At 43.8% G+C, this 11575-nt stretch overlaps 2 long non-coding RNA genes across 3 annotated transcripts; one reads left to right on the top strand and one right to left on the bottom strand.

Moving 5' to 3' along the window:
* The first annotated feature begins 2025 nt into the window (after positions 1 to 2025).
* Positions 2026 to 5812, top strand: LOC120976633 (uncharacterized). Its single transcript, XR_005772631.3, has 2 exons — positions 2026 to 5332; positions 5465 to 5812. It is a non-coding gene; the product is annotated as an uncharacterized lncRNA (long non-coding RNA).
* On the bottom strand, positions 5064 to 10226 carry LOC109739220 (uncharacterized). 2 transcript variants are annotated; one of them, XR_005772630.3, is made up of 3 exons: positions 7700 to 8222; positions 6362 to 6646; positions 5064 to 6206 (listed from the first exon to the last, which is right to left on the bottom strand). It is a non-coding gene; the product is annotated as an uncharacterized lncRNA (long non-coding RNA). The 2 variants fall into 2 exon arrangements; XR_002226971.4 differs by lacking the exon at positions 5064 to 6206 and having other exon boundaries at positions 6363 to 6646; positions 7700 to 10226.
* Between the last annotated feature and the right edge of the window lie 1349 nt (positions 10227 to 11575).

The raw sequence follows: 11575 nt of genomic DNA, 5'->3' as shown, positions 1-11575 counted from the left end.
AAGAGAGATGGGAAAGCAATGGTTGCCCATGAAGAATCCGATCCGGATGATGTTGGTGGTGTTACCGGAGTAGCTCAAGATTCTCAAAACACCTTGAGGCTAGTCAACAAGAGTGGTGATGTTGTCACCTACAACTACATGAAAGACTATAAGGGCAATGCTCATAAGTGCTTAATGGCAAAGGCTGTGGTAGAAGATGGAGAGGACCAAAACTCTCGTGACAATGTCAGGTAACCCCACGTTCAAATCCTCCTCTTTTCACTCCGTCTACTCCTAGTGCTGAGTATCTTGATGCAGAGGATAATTATGATGATGATATAGATGATCCTATGCTTGCTAAACTAAATAAGTTCATGTGCTCCCTTAGAGGAAAGAAACTCACTATGTTTCGTATGCTTATGGAGATGGTGGGTAAGCACACCATCACCATTAAGGAACTCGAAAACCTCGTCACCGAGGAAAAGGGAAATATGAAATCCTTGAGCGGAAAGTCCAATATGAGTAAGCTCGAAATGATGAACTATGCTTAAAAATTGGTGCAAATATTGATGTTCATGCTAAAGAACTTGCCTTCTTGTAAAAGGCCAAGAACTCTTGTAAGGAGTTGACGAATGATAAAAGTAAGCTTGTAGAATCTCATGCTTCTCTCTAAGGATTGTGAGCTTCTATCCGTGTCCCTCAAGACGAAGGAAGAGGAGCTCACCCTTCTTACAAAGAGCTTTGAGACGCTCAAACTTACTTATCTTGAAACTCTAGCCAAGGTTTACTCTTCACCTATTACCAATGTTGATGCTTGTACTACTAACTCTAGTGGTGACCTAGCATCTATTCTTGAGGAAAGTCGTCTTCTAAAGGCACAACTCGAGAGAGGACTCATGATATGTGCTCAAGGACAAAAGAACCTTAATTAGGTGTTGAGCCAACACAATGAGGTGGTTGCCAAAGAAGGTCTTGGGTTTGACTCAAGCACAAGCAAGAATAAAACGTCTTCTCAAAAGTACACCACACCTCTCAAGGAGACATTTGTACGTGAAGGGCACAAGGAGAAAGCTAAGGTTGTGAGTAGGAAGGCCACTAGGGGCATGCGCACTCTCAACAAATCAAAAGAGTTCATGCCTCCATCCTATGTACTTCGTAAAACAAAGGATGTAGAAGTTTATGCTCAATTTGTTGGTCCTCGTAATGCTTTCCGATTCTATGCCATTTGAGTTCCTAAGACCCCTGTGACTAACTTGAGAGGTCCCATTGCAAAATGGGTGCCTCTAACCAAGTCGTGAATTGTGTGTAGGTTGCTTTCTCTGGTGGAGTCAAATTGGTGATTCATAGTGGATGCACCAACCATATGACCGGAGATAGCAAATTGCTCTTCGACTTCTTGGAAACTATTAAACCATTTATGAGCATTGTGTTTGGTGGAGGATCAAAGGACAGGTACTCAGGTTGGGCAAGGTGGCCATCACAAATGACATGTCTCTTGCAAATGTCATGCTTGTCCAATCCCTTAAATACCATTTGCTTTTGTTCGTCAATTGGCTTCCGTTGGTTATGATACACTATTTGGACTAACGGATGTGAAAGTCTTTAAGAGAGATACTCTCGAAGTGGTCTTTATTGGAGAGTTGGATGGCAACCTTTACACGGTTGATTTCTCGAAAGAGAGTACATTCCATGAAACTTGTCTAATGGCCAAGGCTGACAAGGGGTGGCTATGGCACCTCCAGCTAGCCCATGTCGTCATGAGAAATCTTGAAGATCTCTTAAAGGGTAGTCACATCCTAGGACTAACCAATGTTTCTTTTGAGAAAGATCGTGTGTGTAATGCATGCATTGCCGGGAAGCGACATCAATCAAAGCACCCACCCAAGAATATTGTATCTACTTCAAGGCCTTTGGAGCTCCTTCATGTGGATCTCTTTAGGACTCCTTCATGGGATAGTCTTGGTGTGAAAAAGTATGGACTTGTCATTGTTGATGATTACTCAAGATACACATGGGTGTTTTTCCTCAAGTCAAAGGACGAGGCGAAGATCACCTTCATTGATTTTGCCAAGCAAGCCCAATGCAAGTTTAACAAACAAATCTTGGCAATAAGAAGAGCCAATGGCCCCGAGTTCAAAAACTACACCTTAGAAGAATTTCTTAGTGATGAGGGGATTGAGCATCAATATTCCGCACCCTACACTCCTCAACAAAATGGTGTAGCCGAGAGGAAGAACCGTACACTTGTGGAAACGGCAAGGTCCATGTTGGATGAGTACAAGTCACCCCATAGTTTTTGGGTCGAGGCTGTCAACACCGCATGCCATGCATCAAACCGGCTCTTCCTCCGCGTGATATTGGAAAAGACTCCATATGAGCTCCTAACCGGGAACAATCCGAATGTCAAGTACTTTCGTGTATTTGGGTGCAAGTGCTTCATTCTCAACAAGAGATAACGGTTAGAAAAATTTCAATCCAAAACACTTGAGGGCATATTTGTTGGTTATGTATCAAACTCTCACGCCTATAGATTCTACAACAAATCCAATGGATGTGTTGTAGAAACTTGTGACGTGGTGTTTGATGAATTTAATGGCTCCCATGGGGGGCAAGTTGATCTAAGTGAGGTTGGTGAAGAAGATCCTTCTCAATATATTTTGACCATGGGTGTTGGTGCTCTTGTTCCAATGGAACAAGAACCTCATGATGATGAAGAAGAAGATGGAGGTTTCACTCATCATCAAGCCACTACAACACCCATGCCACCACAAGATCCTATTGCTCAAGCGAAGCCCGTTGTTCAAGAACAAGAAGAAGAACAAGTCCCTCACCATGATCATATTCAAGAACAAGATCATCATCAAGAGCAAGAACAAGAAAGTGCGATCATTGATGATGAACCTCAACAAATGCAACATGAAGAAGATCTTCCACTGCACATTAATGATCCATATGTGAAGATGTGGCTGATGGAAATGAAGTTGAACCTCGTGAAACTCTCACCTCCTTCACGCCTCGAGTGGCCGGTCGTGTTGACATTGATAAAATTCTTAATGGCATATCAGAAGGTAGAGTCACTCGTAAACAATTGACAAATTTTTGTGCTCACTTTTCGTTTGCCTCTAGTGTTGAGCCACTCAAGGTACAAGATGCATTGATGGACAATGATTGGCTCGTTGCTATGCAAGAAGAGTTGAACAGTTTTGAACACAATAAAGTGTGGTCTTTAGTCAAGAGACCAACTAAGGAACACAATGCCATTGGAACAAAGTGGATTTTCAAAAACAATCAAGATGAAAATGTTGTAATCATCCGAAAACAAGGCAAGGTTAGTGGCACAAGGGTACTCACAAGTTGAAGGTTTAGACTTTCATGAGACTTTTTCTCCTGTTGCCCGTCTTGAGTCTATTTGCATTTTACTTGCTTATGCTGCTTTCAATGGTTTTACTTTACATTAAATGGATGTGAAGAGTGCTTTCCTTAACGGTCATCTACAAGAAGAAGTATATGTATCACAACCAACCGGGTTCGTTGATCCCGATCACAAAGACTATGTGTAGAAACTTCACAAGGCTTTGTATGGCCTCAAACAAGCACCTCGTTCTTGGTATGATCATCTTAAGAAGTTTCTACTTGACGATGGCTTTGTGGGAGGGGTGATCGATCCCACTCTTTTTTCTAAGAGGGGAAAGGGTGATTTGATCTTATGCCAAATCTATGTAGATAACATCATTTTTTGTTCTCCTAACATTCATTTGTGCAAGAAGTTTGCGGCCTCCATTACTAAGATCTTTGAGATGTCACTCAATGCAGACTTGAAGTTGTTTCTTAGATTTCAAATTCAACAATTTCAAGAAGGAATTTTCTTGTCCCAAACCAAATATCTCAAAGACCATCTTGATAAGTTTGGAATGACCGATGCTAGTCCATGCAAGACACCCATGACAACCAAACTTGTTCTTACTAAAGATACAAATGGTATCCCTTTTGACCCATCTCTTTATTGCTCTATGATTGGCTCGTTGCTTTATCTTTGTGCATCTAGACCAGACGTAATGTTAAGTGTAGGCATATGTGCAAGATTTCAAGCTTCCCCTAGGGAAAGTCGTCATAAGGCGGTTAAGCATATTCTTAGATACCATGCTCACACCCCAAAGCTGGGTCTATGGTACCCCAAGGATGCCAAGTTTGATCTCATTGGGTACACAGATGCGGATTGGGCCGGAGACAAAGTGGGACGAAAGTCTACCTCCGGTGCATGTCAATTTCTTGGATGCTCCTTGGTAAGTTGGTCCTCGAAGAAGCATAGTTGTGTCTCCCTCTTCACCGCCGAAGCCGAATACATTGCAAGCGCAAGTTGTGCAACTCAATTACTATGGATGAGGCAAACTTTAAAGGATTATGGTATCACATATAGACATGTGCCTCTTCTATGCGACAATGAAAGTGACATGAAGGTTGCTGAGAACCCTGTTGATCACCCTCACCAAGCGCATTGATATTATATATCACTTCTTGAGAGACCATGTGCAAAAGTGTGACATTGATATTGCTCATGTTGGTACGAATATGTAACTTGCCGACATATTCACCAAACCTTTGGATGAAGCAAGGTTCTGTCAGCTCAGGCGTGAACTTGAGCTTGATAACATTATGTGAAACCTTGTACCTATGGATACATCTACTTCATGTCGATCTTGATGTGGGCATCTATTTAGGGGGAGAAATTCAACTCATTATTTGCCTTTCTCTCTATATAATGCATAAATGAAACAAACACTCTCAAAGTTATCATGTTCTTCAAACTATGGTGCTTTAAATGATGGAGTTGTGGTGATGGCCTCAAGGTTCCTTTCTTTGTAGTGCCATACCACGTTTACTCAAACATGGTGGCCTAAGCCACCACCCAATATTAGAGCAGCTTACTTACTCTATCTAGGGTCATCATTGCTTGGCATGGTCATGTTCCTTGTGATTCTCTATACCACATCTCCTCATCTCAACATCATATGTGTGTCTAGTTCCTAATTGAGTGGTTTCATCTCTATCTTACGACTTATCTTTCCCTAATAATAAACCAGCAATTGCTTCTGGTCGTCTGTCATTGGGCTTTTTGCAAAAAGATCCCTATGGTTTCTGGTAATTGAACCCGCAGTCCTATTAAATGTGTACGAAAAATGATTTGTTTTTGCAAATTAGCCCCTACATTTTGTAAAAATTCCAGCCGCACTCCTTTGTTCACCTTATCCGGTGGCAGAGGGGAGACAGCTGCGGCTCTGCTCGTCGGCGACCTCGTCGGCGCAGAAGGTGTCCGCCCCTCTCCTCCGCCTCCGGCCTCCGCGCCGCCCCCTAGGTGTGTCTCCATTCCCAAGCACCTGAGCTCCCCTGTGCTCGTCAGCCAGCAGCCACGGTGAGGCGCTCGCTGGCCGGCAGCCATGGCACCGCTGCAGAGCTAATGAGCTATCTTCCCTCTTCCTCGCGTCAGCTCGAGGTGGGTGGAGCAGATCGGCGCGCATGACCTCCACCATGGCTCCGTCAACACGCTCCACTGCCTGCTCGTCGGCGCCGGCCTCCGCCTGCCTCCGCACATGGACGCCGTCGAGTTCGCGGCAAGGAGCCTTGGCGCCATTCCAGAGCTATCTTCCCTCTTCCTCTTGTGCAGCATAGTCCCACCTCGCCCTCTTCCATTAAATCCTCCCAATTTAAATCCATTTTTATATTTTCTCCGTATCAAGTTGCCGTAGCCAAGGGTGTGAGAACGCATGCAAGGAATAAGGAAGGGAATGAATTGAGTGACTCTGGCAGAGAAATAAGGAAGGAATTAACCAAGGAAGGGAAGGTATTGAATGAGACTCGCAGAGCAATAAGGAAGGAAATTAACCAAGGAAGGGAATGAATTGAATGACTGGCAGAGAAATAAGAAAGAAAATTAACCAAGTAAGGGAAGGAATTGAGTGATTCTGGCAGAGAAATAAGGAACAAAATTAACCAAGTAAGGGAAGGAATTGAGTGATTCTGGCAGAGAAATAAGGAAGGAAATTAACCAAGAAGGGAAAGAATTTAAGTGACTCTGGCAGAGAAATACGTTAGGAAATTATGAAGGAAATCCTGATCATCTTCTAAATCAAAGGAGGAAGGAGGAACAATGAAATCTCTAACTGAAGGAAATTATTGAAGGGATTCCCGTGGGATGTTCAATTCCGACTTTTGGGAAACACCATTCAAATCTGGCAGAGAAAATAAAGGAAGGAAAGCCTCTCATTAGATGGACATAGCCTAGCAAAAATTAGCAGCTGAGAATGCACAATCAAAAGAGGAACCACGTGCACGTGTTAAAGGAGAAACACAACATGGAAGTTGGACTCAATAAAACACAGCGTACCTCTCTAATTTGTTCTAGATAATCAGCAAAACAAACTTTTTTTCTCTTGTGTAACAACAGATAATCGCCAAAATATCTTTCCGGCTACATCCTTTCTCCTTCCCATCTACTACATTGTCAATGTTGCCCCCTAGATCACATGAGAATAGATCAGGATTGATAGAAAATTGCTCTCTCTGTGGATCAGCATGCATCAACTGTGTTCTCGAGCATGGAAGCAGCTTCTGGCACTTCATCATGCATAGGTAAGTTGTTGCGCCTTGAATCTACAAATTTTAGACCCTCCTATCATACGAGGAGATAAGATTAAAACAAACAAAGAGTTTAATCTATGACATGCAAATTACAGAAATAGCTTTGGGAGTGATGACCGTGGGCGTGCAAATTAATCCTTCAGAATTATATTATAATTCTGGGAGTGATAATCGCGGGCATGCCACACAAGCGGCCATGCACATCAGCAAAATCAGTTTCAAACATGCCTCACGTATACATATAGAAAGGAGTGGCCTCATGTTTCGAACATGCCTCATGTATATGCATGTGCTTTAGTGCTTCACTATAGTATACGATTTCTTCAAGTTTTGTACAGCAGTTCCAAGGGGAGACAATAATCAATTATAGTTAAGATGATTTTCCACAAGGTACATTTTGTCCAAGAAAAAATTGCAATTTTATTTTACTGATTATCTAAGATTTATATATTCTCAGCTATATTCCAAGCTACATTTTTTGTTTTGTCATCTCAGCCTTTTTTTACCATTTTTTGTCATCTCAGCATTTTATACTAACGGCTGACAACGAGGTGAAGCCTCTGAATTTGTTTTAATAGTTTGTATGTATTATATGCATTACAATGATATAATAGTATTTTGTGTAAAATGCAGTTGTATTACCATCCATGCTTGTCGTCTACTAAGTGAGTGCTTGTAAAGGTATAGTTGGATTGATACTCATTGTTCATTGTTCTAAGGTATGTCTCAGTTTTAGGATGGTAGCCTGTAGAAAATATAATTGTGTATTAAGTTTCATAGTATAGTTTTGCATGATTTCCATAATTTCTATGAATTCCAACTGCTAACTGATAGTTTTATGCTCAAATAAAGATATATATGAATACAATTAGTTGCTGGTTATTCCTCCATGATTTAGTTTTCCAGTTCCATGTAGTCTTGCGCTCGTGTGATTGAAAACTAAGAATGGAAAAGTGAAGCTGCAGGTCAAACTACAGTACGTGCATATGTGCATACACTCTGCCTCTCCTCTGTTTCCATCACTTTGAACTATAGGAAAGGGAAATTACAGGTAGATGAAGTAACATATGGAGGTAGCACTCACCTCTGCCTGTGAGCTTGCATCGAGCTCCAAAGAGCTCCTGCTGTATCTCGAGGTACCAGCTGACCCCCCCCCCCCCCCCCCCCCCCCCCCCCCCCCCCCCCGCACACGATGTTGTTTGGCGGGGAACAGCGGCATGGAGCAGCTGCCATAGCTTAGGCTCGGGCATAGGCGCGCCGGACGCAAGCGGTGCTACCCGCAATAGCTATCGCCTTGCCTCCGGCGACGGCGACGACCTCGAACGGCACACCGCATCTCATCTTGTGTGAATCATTTCCGAGCACGAATTGAGGGGAGCATAGGCATGGGAGCAGCCGCCACAGCTTAGGCCCGGGCTTGGACATGCCGTACACGGGCCGTGCTATCCGCGACAGACCCCTACTTGTCGCTAGCGACGGCGATGGCCCTAGACGGCGGACTGCATCTCACCATCTCATCTTGTGGGAAACGCCTCATTGAGCTCAAACTGAGCCCACTAGAAGAGTTGAGGAGATAAGGTAAGGGAAAGGAAAGGAAATAAGAAAAAAAATATGTTGTTTCAGTGGTGGGGCCGACCAGAAGAAGTGTTGGTCGCGGGAAGAGAGAGAGGGTGAGAGGGGCACGCCACACATGCATAAAAGAGGACATGTACGTTCACATTTTCTAAAAAAATAACCCTTTTTAAAAACGTTCATGTAATTCTAAAAGTGTTTGCATGTTAAAAAGGTTTGTAACTTTAAAAAGGTTATGATTCAAGAAAATGTCCGTGTTTTTCAAAAAGAGAATGTTAATGCATTCTGGAAAAAATAAAATTAAAAGCAAGTTGGACTATGAGGGACGATCTATGAAATAGGTGCAGAGTGTAGCTCGTGTAGGGTGGCCCTTAGGTCCAGCTCGACTAGGTTAGTTTTATAAAAGTTATAAACATGCCTTTGCGTTGGTGCGGTAAAGAGGAATTTTTTTTCCTTACCCATGTGTGGGCCTCAAATTCCTGATTGATTTTTCTTTACGAACCGCTAATTGGAGCAGTCGAATAACCTGGGTTAATTTGTTTCTCGATCTATCCTGTGTAAGGTTAATGCATAGTGCCTTTTCACGTGTTTTCTTTTGACATCGAATGTGATATGCATATTGCACTCAGTGAGAAATTTTCAATAACTCACACCAATATACTAATCTCAATCAAGACATTATCCTTCATCCGATTGTTTGGTTGGCCATACACCAAGATCTGTACCATATTTGGATGTGAACTGGATGTTGCCAACTCTGGCATCACCCTTGATGAGGTCTTCAGAATACCATTTCTAAGAAAAAGTTTAGTGACATTTTATTTTATCATTTTGTTAGCATCATCCTTACAAGTTTGGAGCAGCGAGCCTCCGAAGCTGGCCGCCTAACTCCGGCGCGCCTCCCGCCCCGGCCCCTGGCTCCGTCACACCTCCTGCCTCCCATCGCCTGCATCCGGCCCCCGCACCGGCCCCTCGCGTGGATCTGACCTCGGTGCCACTCGCGCCCGGGTCTTGCCACCGCGCCGCCCTCGCACCTGGTTCCGGCCGCCGTGCCGCCCCTGTGACCGGATCCGTCCGCCGCCAGCACGCGTCGTCGCATCCTGCTGCGGCCTCCTCGCGCCCTAGCTTCTTCCTCTGCATGTGCATCGCTCAATGGATGCGGCAGCCGCCACAGGGTCGCCGGCCCCGGCCAAGTCCCTGGCGAACCTCCGCGCCTTCTCCCGGGGATGCGCGACCCCCCGACGAATAGACACCATGGTCCCGCGCGTGGCCACCGCGCTGCCCACCCCGACAACAGTGCCCCCTCGAGCCACCCACCAGCTCCATCCATCAATGTCGGCTGCCTCGGGGATGGTCGTCTCCTCGCGTGCGTTCATCTCTATCTGGCATTTGTCCATTGGGGCATCTGAACCTGAACTTCACCATGGATTACCATGGAAGTGTAGATTAGCAGGAAAAAATGACATGGTGTCCGTTGTCTGAAAAGAATGGATTCAGTGTAGGATGAGCTGGCTCCATCCTATCCCACGGCCATGGCGGGCTCCTCTATAGACGACTTGGCTCCAGCCGTGCTCGAGGCGGCTGTCTCCCATGGCCATCTCGAGGTCGCCGGCGTCTGCTATGCAGCTGGGCCGAGAGAGCAGTGCCAAGCTGTGCTGCGGTACGCGCAGGCCGTGATGGTGTTGACGGCCAGGTCCTCCATCATCGGCAGTTCGAATATACTAATGCTGGTCGGGCGTATAGGTTTAGTAGTTTAGGTTCCTGACTTTTGGTGTTGATGATGTTTGGCCGTACTTGAGGTTCAGTTTCGTACAATATGCGGGAGTTTGGATTTGGTCTTTTTCTGCAGTTTGGCAATATGTTATATTTATTTTAACTAAGTGCACAAAAAATAGCACTTACAGTCAAATTGGTTGTGCAAGTACGGATGCTCCAAAGGTGTTTGTTGTAATCCGAAATCCATGGAAAACACAGTAAAGTTCGCATGTTTAAAAAGCCTTGGAAACCAAAACGAAATTCAGCAAATAAAATGCTGGCGATTTCCTTGCAAAACAACCACGAAGTTCAATCATTATAATTTTTGAGGTTGAAGAAATTTGAGAACACTCGAAAATTTGCAAAAGAAAAACCCGGTGGTGCAATTGTCGTCGGCTACATTGGTCGGAGCCCCTGCTCTGCCATGAATCCGGCCAACCGCGCGCCAGCGACGCGGATCCATGCCATCCCGATACCCGGCCTTCATGGGGTGCCAGTGGTGGCCTTCGTCACTATGCGCCGTTGTTGCGGGCCATCTGCCGACAACCTGTTGTGTATGACCCGAGCGACGTCCGGGACTCGCGTGCCAACGACGGGCCCTGACCTTTCATGTGGCAGTTCCCCTCAGTCACCCTTGCCGTCGAGCGTGAGCGCTGCCTATATTTCTTCCACGTCCAAGCCAGTATGCTCGTCTTCAGTTCCGTCTATCGACCAGTTGCATAACAGTAGCAGCATGTTTGATGTTCAGTGCACATGTTCTGTTGTAAGCATCCCTACTTTGCCTAATTATATTGCAATCCCAGCAAGTCTATGACCCATGATCTAAACTGCGATTATATTGTAAACAATTATATATATTGCGACCCCTAATTATATTGTAAACAAAACTCTTTCCAATAGTTTTCTATTCATATCATTTACTCGAATTCGATGAGTGCTTTAGGAGTTAGGGGCAAAAAAATAGAGATCAGTTCAAATTGAAAGCAACCGGAAGTCCACGTACTGCATGGTGTGTGTTTTCATATGAGAAAAAGGAATAAAAATACAAAGTATAAAAAATTTGTTGCTAGAAGTTCACGTGCTCGGCATGGGAAAGTTGAAAACTTTTTTTGAGGGAAGTTCACCGTGTATTTACAAGTTCAAAACACACACAAAAAGTTGTTTTTGGTGTTTGATTTTTTCTCTCTCAATCCATTACAAATTTGAAACAAAAACACTCTACATGAAAAGTTTGTGGATGTGATGTGCGTGTGTGTGCTTAGTACACAAAATGAGCAAAACTATATTTTCTCTTGTAGAACGAAGAAAAGAAGAGAGAAAGAGAAGGAAGTTCGATGTTTACTACAAAGTATTGAGAATTTTTCATTACTAAAAGAAAAATAAAACTTAAAAAGAGAGAAAATGGATTTTCTCGTTCTACAAAAAAACCTAGAGGTTCAAATTTAAATAATGGGGAAGTTCAATGTTTATTACAATATCACGAAGGTCAAATTGAAAAAACCGATCAATTCAAAACGTTTACAAAAACAGATTTTCCTTCTTTTAAAAATAAGACTTAGAAGTTCAACTTTAAATAAATGAGCAGTTCGACATTTATTACATAACTAGGACTTTTCCCGTTGCTAATGAATAA

Source organism: Aegilops tauschii, chromosome 3 (assembly GCF_002575655.3).
Source record: "Aegilops tauschii subsp. strangulata cultivar AL8/78 chromosome 3, Aet v6.0, whole genome shotgun sequence".
In the NCBI taxonomy this organism is placed as follows: Eukaryota; Viridiplantae; Streptophyta; class Magnoliopsida; order Poales; family Poaceae; genus Aegilops; species Aegilops tauschii.
The sequence above is the reverse complement of the archived record's forward strand: the minus strand, read 5'-3'. Positions and strand labels throughout refer to the sequence as shown.